Source organism: Diabrotica undecimpunctata, chromosome 4 (genome assembly GCF_040954645.1).
Source record: "Diabrotica undecimpunctata isolate CICGRU chromosome 4, icDiaUnde3, whole genome shotgun sequence".
In the NCBI taxonomy this organism is placed as follows: domain Eukaryota; kingdom Metazoa; phylum Arthropoda; class Insecta; order Coleoptera; family Chrysomelidae; genus Diabrotica; species Diabrotica undecimpunctata.
In genome coordinates, this window is record NC_092806.1 from 146,012,542 (window position 1) to 146,031,287 (window position 18,746).

At 33.4% G+C, this 18,746-nt stretch overlaps 1 protein-coding gene across 1 annotated transcript in view; it reads left to right on the top strand.

The window, feature by feature from the left end:
• Positions 1-18,746, top strand: part of brat (tripartite motif-containing protein brain tumor) — a 523,432-nt gene that overhangs the window by 185,400 nt on the left and 319,286 nt on the right. The gene's annotated exons all lie outside the window — the stretch shown is intronic.

Here is an 18,746-nt window from a genome sequence, read left to right on the forward strand (position 1 = left end):
AGAGGGAAAAAGTACCGATTGCTCCAGTTAATTATCTAAGGAAAGATTCAGGGCAAACGAAGCGTGGGGAGACGACGTATATCTTGGCTGCGCAATTTAAGAGACTGGTTCCAGTGCACATCTAACCAATTATTTAGAGCAACTGCTTCAAAGATACGAATAGCAATGATGATTGCCAAACTCCGTAGCGGAGAGGGCACTTGAAGAAGAAGAAGATGGTCTAGGAATAAGAAATGAAAGAGAAGACCGATTAGTATAATATGGTCAAGAGAAAAAACTAGTCATCACAAATACCTTTTGCCAATTACCACCAAGGAGATTTTAAATATAGGGTGTACCAGGAGAAAATGAAAATAATCAGATAAAAACCAATCAGTTACATTCTTGTTAACAAAAGATTTATAAATGGGATTAAAAGCTTGAAAACATATACTAGTGCTGACGCAGATTCCGACAACAATCTACTTCTTGCCAACGTTAACATTAAACTGATAGAACCACAGAAAAAAGTAAAATTCAGAAACTAGATTAAGAAATCAGCTTGAGGGTGAAAAATGTCAACAACAAATAAATGAAGCAATTGCACCAGCATTCACGGAAGCACTAACAGTGCCTGGAATGAAATGAAGGCGGCAGTACTTAACGCTGGTGAAACGTTTGTGGGTAGAAAACAACAAAGTGCCAAAAAAGTCTATATGACACTAGATATCATAAAGCTCATAGAAGAAAAAGGAAAATATAAAAATAAAAATAAAGAAAATACTAGCAAATGAAGAAACTAGTTGAAATGCAGTTGAAGGAAGCTAAAGAACGCTGGATGGAAGAAAATTGCAAAGAAATAGAAGATTTTAATATGAAACACGACACACACTACATAAGAAACTGAAACAAATGACAAACAGCGGACAGTTCTCCCCTCCACTTTTTCGTATCGGTATTTTAAGAGTACCATCACTTTGACGAGTTATAACGTTTTTACTTCTTCACTATGTATACCGTTCATAGTATATGTTGGATAATAAAATTTAGATGTTTGTTTACAATCTGTTCAGTTTTTAGTTTGCAATGTTAATGAGCAATGGAGAGATGATTTTAAGAAAAAATTTTCTATTGGTCATAGAATGTTCTGTTTTTTTTTGAGAAAAGTGTGTTTTTTCTCCAGCTTATCACTGAGCCTACGTAAAAGCGAATGGCTTAAAAAATGTCAAAGATATTATAAATGATTTTAAGCTAAAAATCAGCCCTTTTTCAAACTGTTTTTAGTGTTTTTTTTTAATAACAAGTTTATTAGATTTTTTTAAAATACCTCAAAAATGAAGCCTCGAGGAATCGATAGGGTAAGAACAGTTGTTTAAATAATCGCTCTCCGGGATAAACAAATTGAATAACATGGGCCGAACCATGTTCGAAAAGATGTCCTTCAGGTCCAAGACTCGAAGCAACGGCAGAGTTGGTATTCCAGTGGAAATGTGGCATGGAACGCCACTTTCCAGATGATCTATGCCAATTTACTGCTGCTGATCATTTCAGTGAAGGAACACAACTTCGTCAGTAGTAATCTCATCTTGCAATAGTAAAATTTAATAATTTTTTACGGAAAACCTTAATTATTTTAATTTTCTGGAATTGTCCAATTTTTCTCGGATGTATTCTTATTATTTTGGTGAGCTACACCAGTTTTAAAAAAAATTAAGATTCTACATGGCAAGATATTGTAAATTTTGCCAGCGCACTTCAATTTGAATTTGAATTTCCATTCCAATAAAAATCGGAGCTCGAACAATTCTCCCCTCCATTTTTCCTTCATCACCTTCCATCCTTCCATCACCTTATTGGGTTATAACTTTTTACTCCTTCAGTGTATAGGTCGTCATCTGTAAATTTGATCTTAAAGTTTGGATCTTCATTTACAATAAATTCAATTTTCAGCTATCAATGCTAATAAAAAAAATGCTGTTTGGTTCTTATTGGTTATCAAAGCTTCTGTTTTTTTTTTGAAAATTGTGTTTGTTTCACCAGATTTTTACTGAGCCTACTTACAAGCCTGTGGTATCAAACATATTAAAGTGTTTATTAATGTGTATAGGCTAACAATTCAGCCTTTCTTCAGACTGTTTTTTGATAATCAATTTGATAAAATATTGTTTTTTTAATACACGTTAAACCTCAAAGAATCTATTGCGATCTACTAAATATCTCTAGAGCTACTGTTTGGACAGTAATGTTTAATTATCGCTATCCAGGATAAACATATTTAATAACTTATAAACTATTTGGTCGATCTGTGAAATTTAGCATACTATAATAACCCATTAACTGTCACAATTTTAAGTAGTTATATTACATGTCATTATCCAAAAAACGAAGTTATAAAAAATATATATAAAACGTTTTATGATATACAGCTTTTATTTGAATTTTTTTTCTTTAGAATGTATAAGAAATGATTTCATCATCATCATCAGTGGCATTACAGCTCGTTATGAGCCAAAGCCTTCTTCAGAACAATCTTCCATTCGCCCCTGTCTCTGGCAACTCTTCTCCATGCTTTAACTCCGATAGATTTTAGATCATCCTCTATGTTATCTTGATATCTAAGTTTTGGTCTTCCTCTGGCTCGTCTTCCCACTGGTCCTCTTCGATCGAAAATTTTTCTGATCGTTGCATCTTCATCTCGCCTAATTACATGTCCTATCCATCGAAGGCTTGCTAATTTAATACATTTTACAACGTCAGGTTCCCCAAAACTTCTGTATAACTCAAAGTTGTAGCGCCTACGCCACAAACACTGTTCTTAAACTCTTCCATATATTTTCCTTCCTAAGTCGTTCTGTGTAAGTGACCAAGTTTGTGACCCGTATGTTAACACTGGCCTTATTAGTGTTTTATATATGGTAACTTTAATTTTTCTGGGTAGTTTTGGGGCCATATGTTTCCTCAAGCCATAATAGCAATTATTGGCAAACACTATTTTTCTTTTAATTTCTTCGCTGACATTGTTGTCTTTGGTCAGCAGCGAGCCCAGGTAGACGAAGGTGTCCACACCTTCCAGTTCCAGATCATCAAATAATAGTCTAGGTATCTGGTTGCCTGATCTAGTACAATACATATACTTGGTTTTCTGTGCGTTTATTTTTAATCCCATTCTCAGTGCAGACGCCCTTAGTGATCGAAATGCTTCGATCAGAGATTAGGTGAACCTAGTAATAATGTCTATGCCATCTGCATATCTGACCACTTCTACAGATTTATTAAAGATGGTGCCATTCGTATTAATATGGCACTCTCGAATTACTTTTTCTAGTGCAAGGTTAAATAAGAGACACGACAGTCCATCTCCCTGTCTCAGACCATTTCTACAATGGAAGGGTTGACTGTTGACTGAGTTGTATGCGGCTTTGAAATCCACGAATATGTGGTGGGTGTCGACTCCGAACTCAAGCGTTTTCTCAAGAATCTGCCTGACCGTGAAGATTTGATCCGTTGTTGATTTATTGAGTCGGAAACCGCACTGGTAGTTCCTAACTATTTGTTCAGCATAGAGGATCAATCTTCTGTCCAATACGTTGGACAATACTTTATATGCCACGTTAAGTAGGGTGATGCCTCTAGAATTATCACACACCATCATATTTCCCTTTTTGTGAAGAGGGTGCATTACACCTAATTTCCCGTTTGCAGGCGTTTTCTTCCGTTGCCAGATTTCGGTTACTAATTTATGCATGTGTTTAAAAAGGGTGTCACCACCATTTTTAAAGAGTTCGACAGGAAGATTGTTTTGAAATGGCTTCTCTAATTTCTTCTTCGGTGGGGGGCGGCTCTTGAGCGTTTTCATCCATTTCAAGCAAAGTAATTTCTATTTGGTCATCTTCACGACTGTTCTGTGCTAAGCAGTTCTTCAAAATGATTCGCTCACCTGTTTAGTATCTGTTCTTTATCACTAATTATGGAACCATCTCTGTCTCAACATGCTGTTATTCTGGGTTTGAATTCTTTTCTGCAGCTGTTTAAGAAATGTTTTATAAGCAAAAAATATCTTTTTCGCTTTTTAAGATTGTTTAAAAAAAGCGAAATCAGCTGTTTGTCTTCACGGATTTTTCATCAGCTACCCCTCGTACACCATTTAGAATCTTCAAATATCTATATAAAGTTTTTACATGCCGAAATCAATTATTTTTTTCATAGATAGACTTTTCATATTTTTTTTTTACTGACTAGATATAATTTGTAGATGGCTCTTCAAGGCTAGGTCACTTTTCGACAATTATTCAAATCAGATTACGTAAAATAGAAAAAAAAAATAGATCCGGAGCCATTTGGTTTCAGAAATGATATGGGAACTGTAGACTATTTGATTATATTGTGCTCAAATCAAAGTGTCAGGACCAGCAAAAATATATTTATAAAAACTATATAAAGGCTTCTATCAAAAATAAATCGGAAAGCTAATGTTTATGGACTGTATTTATAAGCTAATGAAGACTAAAAGAAAAATGAACTATTTATCAAAATATTCAACTCAGCATTCATAAACCATCTTCGTTTTTTTCTGAGTTATCTTTATTGTAACTAGATGGTGATCTTTTATCATTATGGTGATTAATTTTCTCATAATATTGAATTTGAGTATTTTTAAAACTTACAATTTTTTTGCATTTCGTAGTCAAAACGGAAGAGAGAGCTCTATTCAATTTTCCAACAATACTATTTTTTCATAAAAACATTTCTATTCAGGATTTATAAAAAATATTTACCCTTTGTTCGAGATTATACGGGAACACATACTACCTCCCCTATATTCTCAAATTACGTCAGCGATGAAATAATTAGTCATGTTTTGAATCGCTTCGCTTTGTTTCTCAGCACCAATATTTTACATAAAGGATTCATATAACCTTTTGAGAATTGTTTGAAATACCAGCATTATGGTATACAGTTTCCACTCGCTTCATAGTTTATATTATAAGTGGTTAGAGACAATTGCGGCATAAAGCGGGGATGCCAGCCAGATATGTAACCTTTATTGTCGTCCTCTTCTGCGAAACTGTTTTAAAACCTATTATACATGAGACAGTAAAAATAACTGCATCAGCCTCAGAGATAAAACTATTACCATTGTATTATATTAGTATTAACCATGAGCATCTGCATTTAAATTTTATGATGCAGTTTATATTTGTTTGAATAAAGCTGTGTTATGAAAATTAAACACAAAATTAATGTAGACGATATTAGTGTCGCTGCTTGGATTAAACCTTATAAAGAGCTATCTATGGATATGGCACTCTTGAACCAAATTTATAGTTCAGGCGTATTACTCAAAGAGTGGTTAACGTCGATTTTTATTTGTCTCCACAAAAAGAAAAACGCAAGAGAATGCAGTGATTACCGCACCATTAGCTTGATGTCTGATGTGCTAAAGTTACTACTAAAAGTCATCCATAACCGAATATATCACAAACTGGACATAGACGTTAATGATACACAATTTGGTTTTCGCAAAGGCCTAAGAACGCGTGAAGCTCTTTTTTCACTTAATATACTGATACAAAGATGCCTGGACGTCAATAAAGATATATACGCATGTTTTATTGACTATAATAAAGCATTCGATAAAGTACGACATAAACCATTAATGAATGTCCTGAAAAAGAAGACTGACTACAACGATCTCAGGATCATATTAAATTTATACTATGAACATCGTGAAAAAGTACGTGTTAACGAACAGCTGTCAGAAGAAATTGAAATTAGACGTGGAGTGAGACAGGGATGCGTATTGTCGCCAATTCTTTTTAATGCCTACTCCGAAGAGATCCTGAAAAACGCTCTTGAGGTGAAACAGCTGGAATAAAGGTAAATGGTGTTCACATTAACAACATTAGATATGCGGATGACACTGTGATCTTAGCCGAAAATATTGAAGATCTTTAGAGACTGGTAACCAGAATAGCGGAGTATAAAAAAAACGGTCTAACAATGAACGTCAAGAAGACGAAATTTATGAGAATATCGAAAACTTAAAGAAATAACGAGAATCTTCTAATAAACGGAACCAACGTCGAACAAGTGGACAAATATGCATATCTGGGAACAATGATTAACTCCACAAATGATTACATTCAGAAGATCAACATCAGAATAGAAAAGGATAGAGCAAATTTCAACAAAATGAGAAGAGTGCTATGTTCAAGGGATTTAAAATTGCTGTACTTTTTTCGACTTTGTTTTATGGAATTGAATCTTGGCCCTTGAATGCGACATCAATGAAAAAACTGGAATCATTCTGTGGGTGTATAGAAGAATTCTGAAAATATCGTGGACAGAACACCCACAAATAAAGAGGTTAAAACAAGAAAATTGGAATATCTCGGACATATTACACGTGTAGAAAAATACACCTTGCTCCAACTGATTATGCTGGGAAAGATCCAAGTAAAGAGAAACATAGGGAGGCGTAGAATGTCATGGCTGCGCAACCTGAGAGAGTGATATGAATGTATATCAAATAAACTTTTCAGAGCAGCCGTCTCAAAAGTCCGAATAGCTATGATGATTGCCGACCTCCACCGCAGAGATGGCACTTAAAGAAGAAGATGGATATGAACAAAATTTATTGTTTAGTTTGTGGCAAAATTGTAAGTACTAACTATTTATTGGACAAAAAATTTTCCCATCTAAGATTCTTTTGTACATGGTGTGACTCGCCAAGCTTAAAATATTTAAATGAAAAAATTACCAATTTTAAAAAAAAATCAAATACCTTCAGAACTTTGAAGCCGTAATTCAAGTAACTAAAAAATTAACTGATAATTTGCCTGTTTTCATTGAGACACACGATTTATTAACCAAAAATGTGGGCAAACTGGACTATTTTACAAAAAAATTGATAGGATCCATAAAATAAATAACCTGCTAAATCCTGACCATGTTTTAAAATCTATAAGGCAGATGGAACAAGATATTTTCAATATATCGTCAGTTTTTTTTGGCTGTTCTGATGACACTATCAAGGTTCAAATCAAAGACTTAAATTCAACTGAGATTAAGATGGGGATAGAAAGGCTCTTTTCAAACATCAGTGAACAGTGAAATATCTAATCGAATGGGTAATCTTACCAACAAATTATCTACTATACAAACGAAAAAAGAAGTATTGAAGAAAAATACATTTTATGCCACATCAGGTACCCAAACTGAAGTCTCTCAACATTTCGAGTTAACAGAGAAAAAGCCAAAAATTACAGAAGATAAATACCATTATGTATTTATTACCAACTTAACCCCAATTTACACCCCTATACAAGTTGTTTACTTTATTAAAGAGAAGCTGGGTACCAAGGAATATATTAAATGGTATGCCCTCCTTCAAGATGCCGGCCCAGCGAGTGGTTCCTCATTCAAAATAGGCATAAAATCTAAAACCTCCATTGACTTATTATTTAATAAGGAAATTTGGCCACCTGGTGTAAACATTAAATGGTCTACAGAATCTTCATATTCCGAACCAACGCCTTCATCTAAGTCAAATATGAGTCCGAAGAACATCAGAAGTCCCGTTAGCTTGGAAAATCCAATTACGATTTTAAGCAACAACAAACGTAAGAGTTGTTTACTTTTATTGTCAATGATATATGTTGAACCAAAAAATCTGTATTCTGTAAATCTGTATAAAGCGTATTTTCAAGAATAACATAAACTACTGCGTCTGCAATTGGAAGAAGTCTGTCATTTTTGACTGCTTTAAATTGTCCAGTATTCTATCTATCATATTTTCTAAAGATGTGAAACAGTTTTATGCTTCTTCATTTGCATTTTTTCTTTGGATAAAGTTTCTGACAACCTTTAAAACACTTTCCACATCTTGTCTATTAGGACCTATATTATCAGGTGTGAATGGTCAACCCTCTACAATGACACTTATGAATCATAAATTTTATTGCGGACGGCAGTTAAAACGGGTATTTATTTATAGCTACGGTCGGGACAAAACGTAAAAAAACACGTTTTTCAATCTTATTTTATCTCGTTATAAGCAAATTTACCTTGCTGTAGAGGGGTATAGTTCAATAGAAATTTCACGTTACATCTAATGTACCTCGTTATAAGCGAAAACTCGTAATAACCGTGTTCGTTATAGAGGGAGTATACTGTATATATACATATATATATATATATATATATATATATATATATTTATATATATACGAGGCATGTTTTTTAAGTAAGTACCGTTTTGCGATTCCGCCGCCGCAGCGCTACGGTCGGCGTTCCGCGCATGAGCGCTGGTTACCTACATCTGTTGTCTACGCACTGACGCCATTACAGTCTGATTCTTCATTGTATACTTGTTTACTCCAGTGTTTAAGATGCCTCCAACAATCGTGAGTCACGCTGATTGTGAAGTACGGGCTGTTATACGATTTCTTAGTGCTAAAGGCGTAAAACCGATCGATATTCATCGTAAGATCGTTGAAGTTTACGGACAAAACATTATGAGTGATGGAATGGTAAGGAAATGGGTGAAAGCGTTTAAAGATGGCCGCACAAATGTGCATGATGAAGAACGGAGTGGGCGTCCTTCGGTCGTTAATGAAAATTTGGTGCAGAAAGTGGACGAAAAGGTGAGAGAAAACAGACGCTTTACAATTTCATCATTGTCCGACTGCTTTCCTCAGTATTCTCGTAGTGTTTTGTATCGCATTGTTACCGAGAACTTGAATTACCGGAAATTGTGTTCACGTTGGGTTCCAAAAATGTTGACGGATTTGCACAAAACCCAACGTTTAGGCAGTGCATTGACTTTCCTTGAGCGGTACCACAGTGAAGGTGAAGATTTTTCAGACCAAATTGTTACTGGTGACAAAACGTGGGTGGCCTACGTCACACCAGAATCGAAACAACAATTAATGGAATGGCGACATTCATCATCACCCAAAAGAGTGAAGTTTAAGCAAACAATTTCTGCCCGGAAAATCATGTGCACAGTTTTTTGGGACAGAAAAGAAGTATTGCTAGTGGAGTTTCTGCCTCGTAATGAGACAATTAATGCAGCGTCTTATTGTGAGACATTGAAAAATCTGCGTCGTGCAATCCAGAACAAAAGACGTGGCAAGTTGAGTAAGGGTATCGTTTTACTGCATGACAATGCCCGTCCACATATGGCTAATCAGACCAAAGATCTCATCAAATCATTTAAATGGGAAACTCTAGATCATCCTCCATACAGCCCTGATCTGGCGCCCAGCGACTACCATTTGTTCCAGCACTTGAAGAAACACCTGGGCGGTCAGCGTCTTCAAGACGATAACGAAGTCAAAACATTTGTGATGCAGTGGTTAACAAGTCAGGCGGCAGAATTTTATCAGGAGGGTATTCAAAAACTGGTGCCACGTTATGACAAGTGCCTCAATATTCACGGAAATTATGTAGAAAAGTAGATTAAGGTACAGGTTTTCATGTAAAAATAAAATTATTGCCATATTTTTGCACGTCTTTTTTTAATTCCAAAACGGTACTTACTTAAAAAACACGCCTCGTATATATATATATATATATATATATATATATATATATATATATATATATATATATATATATATATATATATATATATATATATATATATATATATATATTGTTATGATATGTAAAATCGAGAAAAATATTGGTTTGTTTAAAAATATTTCAAAGTTCAAAAACATTAAAATAATTCAGATAAGTAGGATAATATCCAACAAACATTTCGGAGAAGGAAAGTTATTAAATCCTTGGATTTCCTGTACTAAACATAGTATAAGCTTTGCATAAATTATTTCTTTGTTATACTTGAGTGACCCGCATAATTTTAAGTGAAAACAAAAAGACAATTGAACGGGGTTTTCCAAAATACATTAATGCAGTGATTAGGGACAAATAGAAGAGATTTTAGATAGAGGTTTTTGTTAGTTTTTAAGAATTATAGAAAATATTATTTGTAAATAAGTTTTAGGAAATTTTATAATTATAGGTAAAAATTTGTTTGTTATCGAAATGAAAAAATGGGGGAATTGTGACGAGTTGTGATTGGCGGAGATTGAAAAAGGTGGGATAAGTGTGTGGGAGAAAGTTTAGCGAGATTGAGGAGAGAAAAAAGATATAGTCAGTCGGTTTTCCAAATTTGGAAGAGGAACAGGGATTGTTCTCTGGCGGTTCCTGAAATGTAGCAAGCAGTAGTGTTGAATGTTAGTGAGTTTTTGTGGAGTTAGTGTATCTGACGGAAGCTGAAGCAGCAAAATATTGTAAGTCATATTTCTCTACTTATATTCCAAGAGTCACTGTTCAGGCCAACGAGAGATTCAGTTTATCGTAAAGAGAAGATATTCCAAGAGTCATTTTTCACTCGGGCCAACGAGAGATTCAGTTTATCGAGAGGAGAAAAGGCTATCATAATTTGAATGATTTGGGCTTTTGAAGGAGATCATTAAGGACGATATACTTGCAACAATCTGTGTAAGATTGCTGATTACATAGGGAGCGGTTTGAGAGGAGATAATACAGTCTATAAGGAACAAGGATTTGGACCACTCATCATCAGAGAGAGATATTTTGTTTTCTGCAGTTTTTTTCTTTTATTGATAACACAAATTTTACACTTAATTTAGAAAGGATATAAATTTTGATTAGGAGAGTTAGAATAGTTCGGAATTTTGAGATTTCAATTAATATTGTTTGTACCATTAAATTTGATTGTTCTCGTATGAAGAACAAAATTTTTGAGAATCATTATATGAGATTTGTTTATTGAAAACTTTTGAGTGTGAATTATTTCATTATTTTATTTCAATATATAGTGTTAGATCATATGTGTTTTTATTATTCCGGTATTCTCTGGACCTTACCTTTCACATGTAATAGCATAGATATTGAAGCACGAATTTAACCCTGAGATAAAAGAATTAAAAATTGTGATAGAGTCATAATCATATCATTTAAATAATTTTAATTAATCAAAAAAATTAATTAGCTAATTATTGCTTGGCGCACCAAGACTTTAAATATCACAATAACTGGCTTCCAAAACGTGGGGCTTGAAAATATCGCAGCTTTACATTTGAAGGAAGGGAAAGAGATCTGGAATAAGTACAGGTAATCCAGAGATAAAAACATATAACATTGAGGGAATTTGAATTTGAAAGTATTTTGACAATTTTTCCAGGGAATATAAATTTGATTTTTTGATTGATCGTAGTTAGTGGATATTTACTGCTATTGAATTATTTGATTTTATTTTCTTTACCAATCATACATTTGATATTTATTTTGAATTATTTGAATTTTACTGATTGCATATTTGATATTTGTCGTGAAAATTTAATACATTTGGGGAGAAATATTGTCGTGTTCTGAAACATATAGAGTGTTGTAAAATTTCACATTTGGCGGGGACAAAAACAATAACAAAAGTAACAACATGTCGACCACAAGGAGTCAAAGCAAAATGCAAGAAAGGAAGGAGGATAACAGAGAAGAGGAAACAATTATTGATGAAGGATCGGATAATGAAGGAAATGCTACAATAATGGAGGAAAGAAAAGAAACAGGGATGCTGGAAAAATTATTAGAAATGATGCAAATACAGACACAAACAATAGAGAAAAACCAAATTGAAACATCAAAGAAAATTGATAGAAATCAACAAGAAACATCACTAAAAATGGATAGAAATCAACAAGAAACAAAACAAACAATAGAACTAAATAACAGAAATATAGAGCAGCGTTTGGAAAACTATGAACAGGAAATTAAAGGATGTGTTGAGGGGATAAAGAAAGAACTGATACAACAAATAGAAGAGATTAATGAAATTAAAATTAATATGAAAGAACAAGAAATGAGAATTAAAGATAATTTGGAGGGATTAGAAATAAAATTTGAAAATGCGCTACAAGAAGACAGGAAGGAAGTAGAAAGAAGATTAAAGCAAAATGAAAAACAAATGGCAGAAATTGAACTAAGAGGGGTAGAGAGAAAAGAAGTTATCATCCATGGAACAAGCGAGGCGAAAATACAATTTGGCGGGGATATTCGGAAAACACACCCAGTACCGTTTGTCAAAAATTTGAAAACCAAATTACAACATATTAGATATTTTGACGATTGCAAAGAAACAATTAGAAACCATTTGAAAGAAGGAGCAGCGTTATGGTATGAAAGCAAGGAAGATGAGTTTGAAAATTGGACAGATTTTGAAAATAAATTTCTCAACTATTTCTGGGGGAAAAATAAACAGAGAGAAATCAACCAAGAGCTACAGAATGGAAAATATCACGAAAAAATGGGAATATCTGAAGAAAGATATGCTTTGCAGATATATAACAATTCAAAATATCTAGAATACAAATATTCTACCGAACAGCTGGTAGAAATGATCAGCAGACATTTTGAGGAAACGTTGGAAGATCACGTGATTTTGAGAAACTATCAAGATATTGATAGTTTGTGCCAATTCCTTCAATTAAAAGAAGCGAAAAGAAAAGAAATGAGAAATAGAAGACAACATGACCAATATAATGGACCGGAAAGAAGGTATTCATCAAATTATGACCAGAGAAACCGACATCCCAGATCAACAAACGAATATAGGCCGAGAAATTACAATAATTACAATAGACAACTAAATTACGATAACAGGAATGACACACAACAGAGAACATATGAAAATCACAACAGGAATAGAGATGCACAAAATCCTCCGAATAGGAATACTAACGAACAAAGGGACGATAGAAATAACCAGAGCTTCCAACAACAAAATAGAAGGGAGATGAATCATGTAGCAATAGGAAACGACAGACAAATTTCTAATTCTAATCTAATATTTTTAGATGCATTTATAAAACATAAAGCGATTAAAATTGTGATTGATTCTGGATCGGAGATATCGCTAATCAATAAAAAACTAGTAAAAGAATTAAATTTGGACAGATTTGTGTATAAGATTCCTAGGGTTGATTTAGTGGGTGCAAACAATAAAAATTTGACGACAGTAAACGAAGGCTTGGGAGTACAGATAAGAGTGGGAAACAAATTCCATATTATGAAATGTGTGGTGATTGAAGATTTAAATCATGATATGATAGCGGGAATTGATGAATTGAGGAAAAAAGATATCACCATAAATTTTTCGGAAAATAAACTGGAAATCAGAGCAGAACCAGACAACACAGGAGAAGAAAAGCAAACAGATAGGAAAACAAATTCTGGAAGGATCAATGCACAGGAAAAACGCAAAGAAATCGATATGACTGTAGAGGATAAACCGAAAGTACAAGAACAAGATCTAACAGAAAAGAAAAAGAGAAGGAAGAAAAAGAAGAAGAGTTCGAAAAGAAAGCAGGAAAATAAGATGGAGACCAGAGAAAAACAGGAAATAGAAGGTACAGAAGAATTGTTGGCAACCGACGATAAAACAGAATGGAAGCAGGAAGAAAAAGAAGGTATCATCAGAGAAGTGAAAGGAATAGAAACATGGTGCTCGGAATACCAAAGGGAATTAGAGGATAAAAAGAAAACAGAAGAAAAAATGGCACTGATGGACGAGAATCCAGAATTTTGTGAAGAAGTATTATGGACAGTGAACACATGTGAACAAAAGGTGGATGAAAGAAAAATAAATTGTGGAAAAAACATGGAGAAGGAAATAGAGAAGATTTTAGGAAACCATGGAGATTTTGTTAATAAAGTAAATCAAGTGGTTAAAAATTATGAACTTTCTTTTAAGGGAAAATACTTGGAAAAATTTAAAACGAAAATATATCCAATCCCGTATAAAGACAGGCAATATACGGGGTATTTTAACATTCACGACATTTGTCAGTATCATAAGTAGATTTTAATAACATAGTGAAATAATTTGATCCTAGAAAACTTTTGTCATTTTTAAAATTTAACAAAGAGTTTTCGGCAGATCAAATGGCGGGGATTTGTTATGATATGTAAAATCGAGAAAAATATTGGTTTGTTTAAAAATATTTCAAAGTTCAAAAACATTAAAATAATTCAGATAAGTAGGATAATATCCAACAAACATTTCGGAGAAGGAAAGTTATTAAATCCTTGGATTTCCTGTACTAAACATAGTATAAGCTTTGCATAAATTATTTCTTTGTTATACTTGAGTGACCCGCATAATTTTAAGTGAAAACAAAAAGACAATTGAACGGGGTTTTCCAAAATACATTAATGCAGTGATTAGGGACAAATAGAAGAGATTTTAGATAGAGGTTTTTGTTAGTTTTTAAGAATTATAGAAAATATTATTTGTAAATAAGTTTTAGGAAATTTTATAATTATAGGTAAAAATTTGTTTGTTATCGAAATGAAAAAATGGGGGAATTGTGACGAGTTGTGATTGGCGGAGATTGAAAAAGGTGGGATAAGTGTGTGGGAGAAAGTTTAGCGAGATTGAGGAGAGAAAAAAGATATAGTCAGTCGGTTTTCCAAATTTGGAAGAGGAACAGGGATTGTTCTCTGGCGGTTCCTGAAATGTAGCAAGCAGTAGTGTTGAATGTTAGTGAGTTTTTGTGGAGTTAGTGTATCTGACGGAAGCTGAAGCAGCAAAATATTGTAAGTCATATTTCTCTACTTATATTCCAAGAGTCACTGTTCAGGCCAACGAGAGATTCAGTTTATCGTAAAGAGAAGATATTCCAAGAGTCATTTTTCACTCGGGCCAACGAGAGATTCAGTTTATCGAGAGGAGAAAAGGCTATCATAATTTGAATGATTTGGGCTTTTGAAGGAGATCATTAAGGACGATATACTTGCAACAATCTGTGTAAGATTGCTGATTACATAGGGAGCGGTTTGAGAGGAGATAATACAGTCTATAAGGAACAAGGATTTGGACCACTCATCATCAGAGAGAGATATTTTGTTTTCTGCAGTTTTTTTCTTTTATTGATAACACAAATTTTACACTTAATTTAGAAAGGATATAAATTTTGATTAGGAGAGTTAGAATAGTTCGGAATTTTGAGATTTCAATTAATATTGTTTGTACCATTAAATTTGATTGTTCTCGTATGAAGAACAAAATTTTTGAGAATCATTATATGAGATTTGTTTATTGAAAACTTTTGAGTGTGAATTATTTCATTATTTTATTTCAATATATAGTGTTAGATCATATGTGTTTTTATTATTCCGGTATTCTCTGGACCTTACCTTTCACATGTAATAGCATAGATATTGAAGCACGAATTTAACCCTGAGATAAAAGAATTAAAAATTGTGATAGAGTCATAATCATATCATTTAAATAATTTTAATTAATCAAAAAAATTAATTAGCTAATTATTGCTTGGCGCACCAAGACTTTAAATATCACAATAATATATATATATATATATATATATATATATATATATATATATATATATATATATATATATATATATATTTGCGTATCATATGCAGCAACTTAAACTTATTCGTAAACTAGTTCGTATGGTTTTATTACGCAATTTGGTTAAATTTTGCAATGGATTGTATGTTTTATTGTTTTATTTTGTGATATTGACGATTTATGTTATTTTAGTAAATTTTAATTATTATTAATTATATACCTTTTATAAAGGATTTTTAAATATTTTTTTACTTTTGTAAGCTTTGTCCATAAAATTGTACAATTTGAATTTTCAGTGACAATACAGCATATTTCTATTCTATAATTCAAAAAAAGCAATGGTTCTCAGAAACTTATTGAGGTAGCTGAGGTTGTTGGTAATTTTTGGTAAGAACTAGATTTATAACCAAAAATTTTTGTGAATTTAAAATATGAACCCATTATCCCGTTGATGTGGACAGAACTTTCTCAATTTACAAATATATGTACACAGATAGAAGCCATAAGTTTTTATTGGAAAATTTTGAAAAACATTTGGTCACTTATTGTTTCCATAATTCTAAAGAATAGTATTTTACTTTTTTACTACTTTCATTACAATTAATAAGTACATTACAATTACCTACTAACTTTTTAAATTTATTTAGATTGTTTTCTAATTATTAAAATAAACATTAATTAATATACCAATATTTAATATATGTTTTCCTTCAGTATGCATGACAGTATGCATATTTTTTAAAAAAGTGCATATTTTCTAAAAAAAAATGCATATTTTTGAATAAATTAGTGCATATTTAAGCGCATATTTTTTACTTTTTTTGCATATCTTTATATAAATGTATCTGCTTAGATATTTACTAATTCTTGATATTCTTATTGCTTTTGATCATGCCTCTTCGAACTAAAAATGAAATCTATAATCGTTTTATAAATAAATACTAGTTAAATACTAATCATTTTAATTTTAAATTTGATTTACTGGTACACGTGAAATAGAGCCTACATTTTCAATTTTCATTCTATTTCATTCTATTGACACAAATTGCAAGTTTGAAAGCAATAATCGCGTTATTTTTAAATTTACACTATTAATTGATTTTCACAATAAACTGATTACCGAATAAATTTTGCTAATAGGATACTAACAGCTTCAGCCATTTTCGCTCACAGTACCTAGAATATTACCGCTTTTTAATGCTGTTAATGGTGGTAACTAAATTAAACACTTTGCTGCTAATTTGATTTAAATTTTGTACACTCGATTGCGTTCGAGTTAACATGCTTTATAATTCTAGGGAAAATGAAGTTTCCAATTAAAGTTACAGCGTAATATATAGATTATTATCAAACACTCAAAAACTTAAATTCGTCTAATAAAATATATGTTTTTGACCTTTTTTATCTGACGCCAAATAAAGAACTTGGAATTACTTTTAAAATCATACAATTAGCACGATTACTAGATGCGTATAATAGCAAAATTACCGAAATTATCTCAGTAAGAGAAGAAAACTCGACCTGTAAACTACGTATAAAAATCACGTAGCCAAATCCCGGCTTTCATTCATCCCTTTCTCTCCGAATCCATTCTCTGTCTGCTCTCTGCACAATTTGACAATCTTTCGAAAGTTATTCCTAATCTTGACGAGTAATACCAGTTGTTTTATTAAATAATTTTTTTTGATACATAACACCTATTGTTTTCTTTCATTGTCATCCCTTGGATAAAGTTATATAACTACAGGCCTTTTAAGGGTCAGTTGCCGATACTGTCGTACGGCCGTAGCGTCCTCCTGGTTTTCAGGGGTTTCTGGACGATCTAGAACCGCCGCTCTCGAAGGGGATCTCAAGTTTCGAGAGTCCATCTTCGTATTTAAGGAGTTGATTGAGATACCGGCCGCTACGGGCAAGAAGTTCCGCCGAGCCTTTGTGGTAGGTGAGGAGACACCGGCAATCAGAATTCTGATACTAATAATTTTTTCTGATACATAACACCTATTGTTTTCTTTCATTGTCACCCCTTGGATGAAGTTATATAACTACAGGCCTTTTAAGGCTCAGTTGCCGATACTGTCGTACGGCCGTAGCGTCCTCCTGGTTTTCAGGGGTTTCTGGACGATCTACAACCGCCGCTCTCGAAGAGGATCTCAAGTTTCGAGAGTCCATCTTCGTATTTAAGGAGTTGATTGAGATACCGGCCGCTACGGACAAGAAGTTCCGCCGAGCCTTTGTGGTAGGTGAGGAGACACCGGCAATCAGAATTCTCTAACAGTTAGAGCTTTCTTACAGACAAAATATTCTTACACTGAATTAATATGTATTAGAATTCTGATGCGTGGTGTATAACTCAAGTTCCACAAAGATGTCGGCCTTCTCGCTTCGTGTAGCCGCGTTCCCTCTCCTCGAGAGAGGTACAAGAATGCCGGCAATGTCGACTCTTCCTGCTGCCAGTCGCTTCGTATAGCTACCTTTTTGTTAACAGTAATTCATATAGTTACTATTTACATAAGGTTTTGGAGACGAAGTGGTATTGCAGCTCAACCTGATCGGAAAAGCAATTACGAATCCCCGTCGGGGCTTTTATTCGCTCTTTACCGTGACAGGCCCAAATAACGCTGTGGTCAGTTCGACACGATTTGAGATAGTTCTAAGACTAATATCTTTTCTATCTCAGAAAGTTGTGTTCTACTGTCAGGAAGCGTTTTGTAGTCGACACGCCGGTTCTAGTACACTTGATGATTTAACTTCTGAATTGGATAACCATTATTAGGTATTATTCTTCAATTTTGGACGTCTTCGACGATAGCAGGATATTGGTTGATTAATAAAACTCAAAGGTAGCTTGGTAGCGCACCGAACCAACAAGGTCTTACGGGGCTAGTAGTGTATGACGACTGGATCCCGTTCGGAAGATGTGCTGCTCTTTTATACACATCGTGTTTGAGAATTTTCAGCACACTTCCGCCGAAAGACCAATGACAGCGCAGTTAATAACGAGCGCTGTGGTTGGCCGGCCAAAGTATCAATCTTTGTCGTGATTGGTTACCTTGGCGACAATACACTGATTTTGCTCATTTATTTTACAATATCATAATTTCTATACTTAAAATTTCTTAACCTGCTTAATTTTTTTTTGTGGGATTGACCACTGGGATATATTTACGAGTAAGGGTCTTTCTGGGCGATTTTACACAAAACACTGACACGACCATGGAAAGAAAAAAAGATTATATAACAATAAAACACTGTTCAAAACTTCCACACAATTAATTATAATATCTTATCACCACAGCTGTTTCGGCAGAGTGCCTTTCTCAAGTGATCTATTTTTGGTATGTGTTTACACTTTATAGTC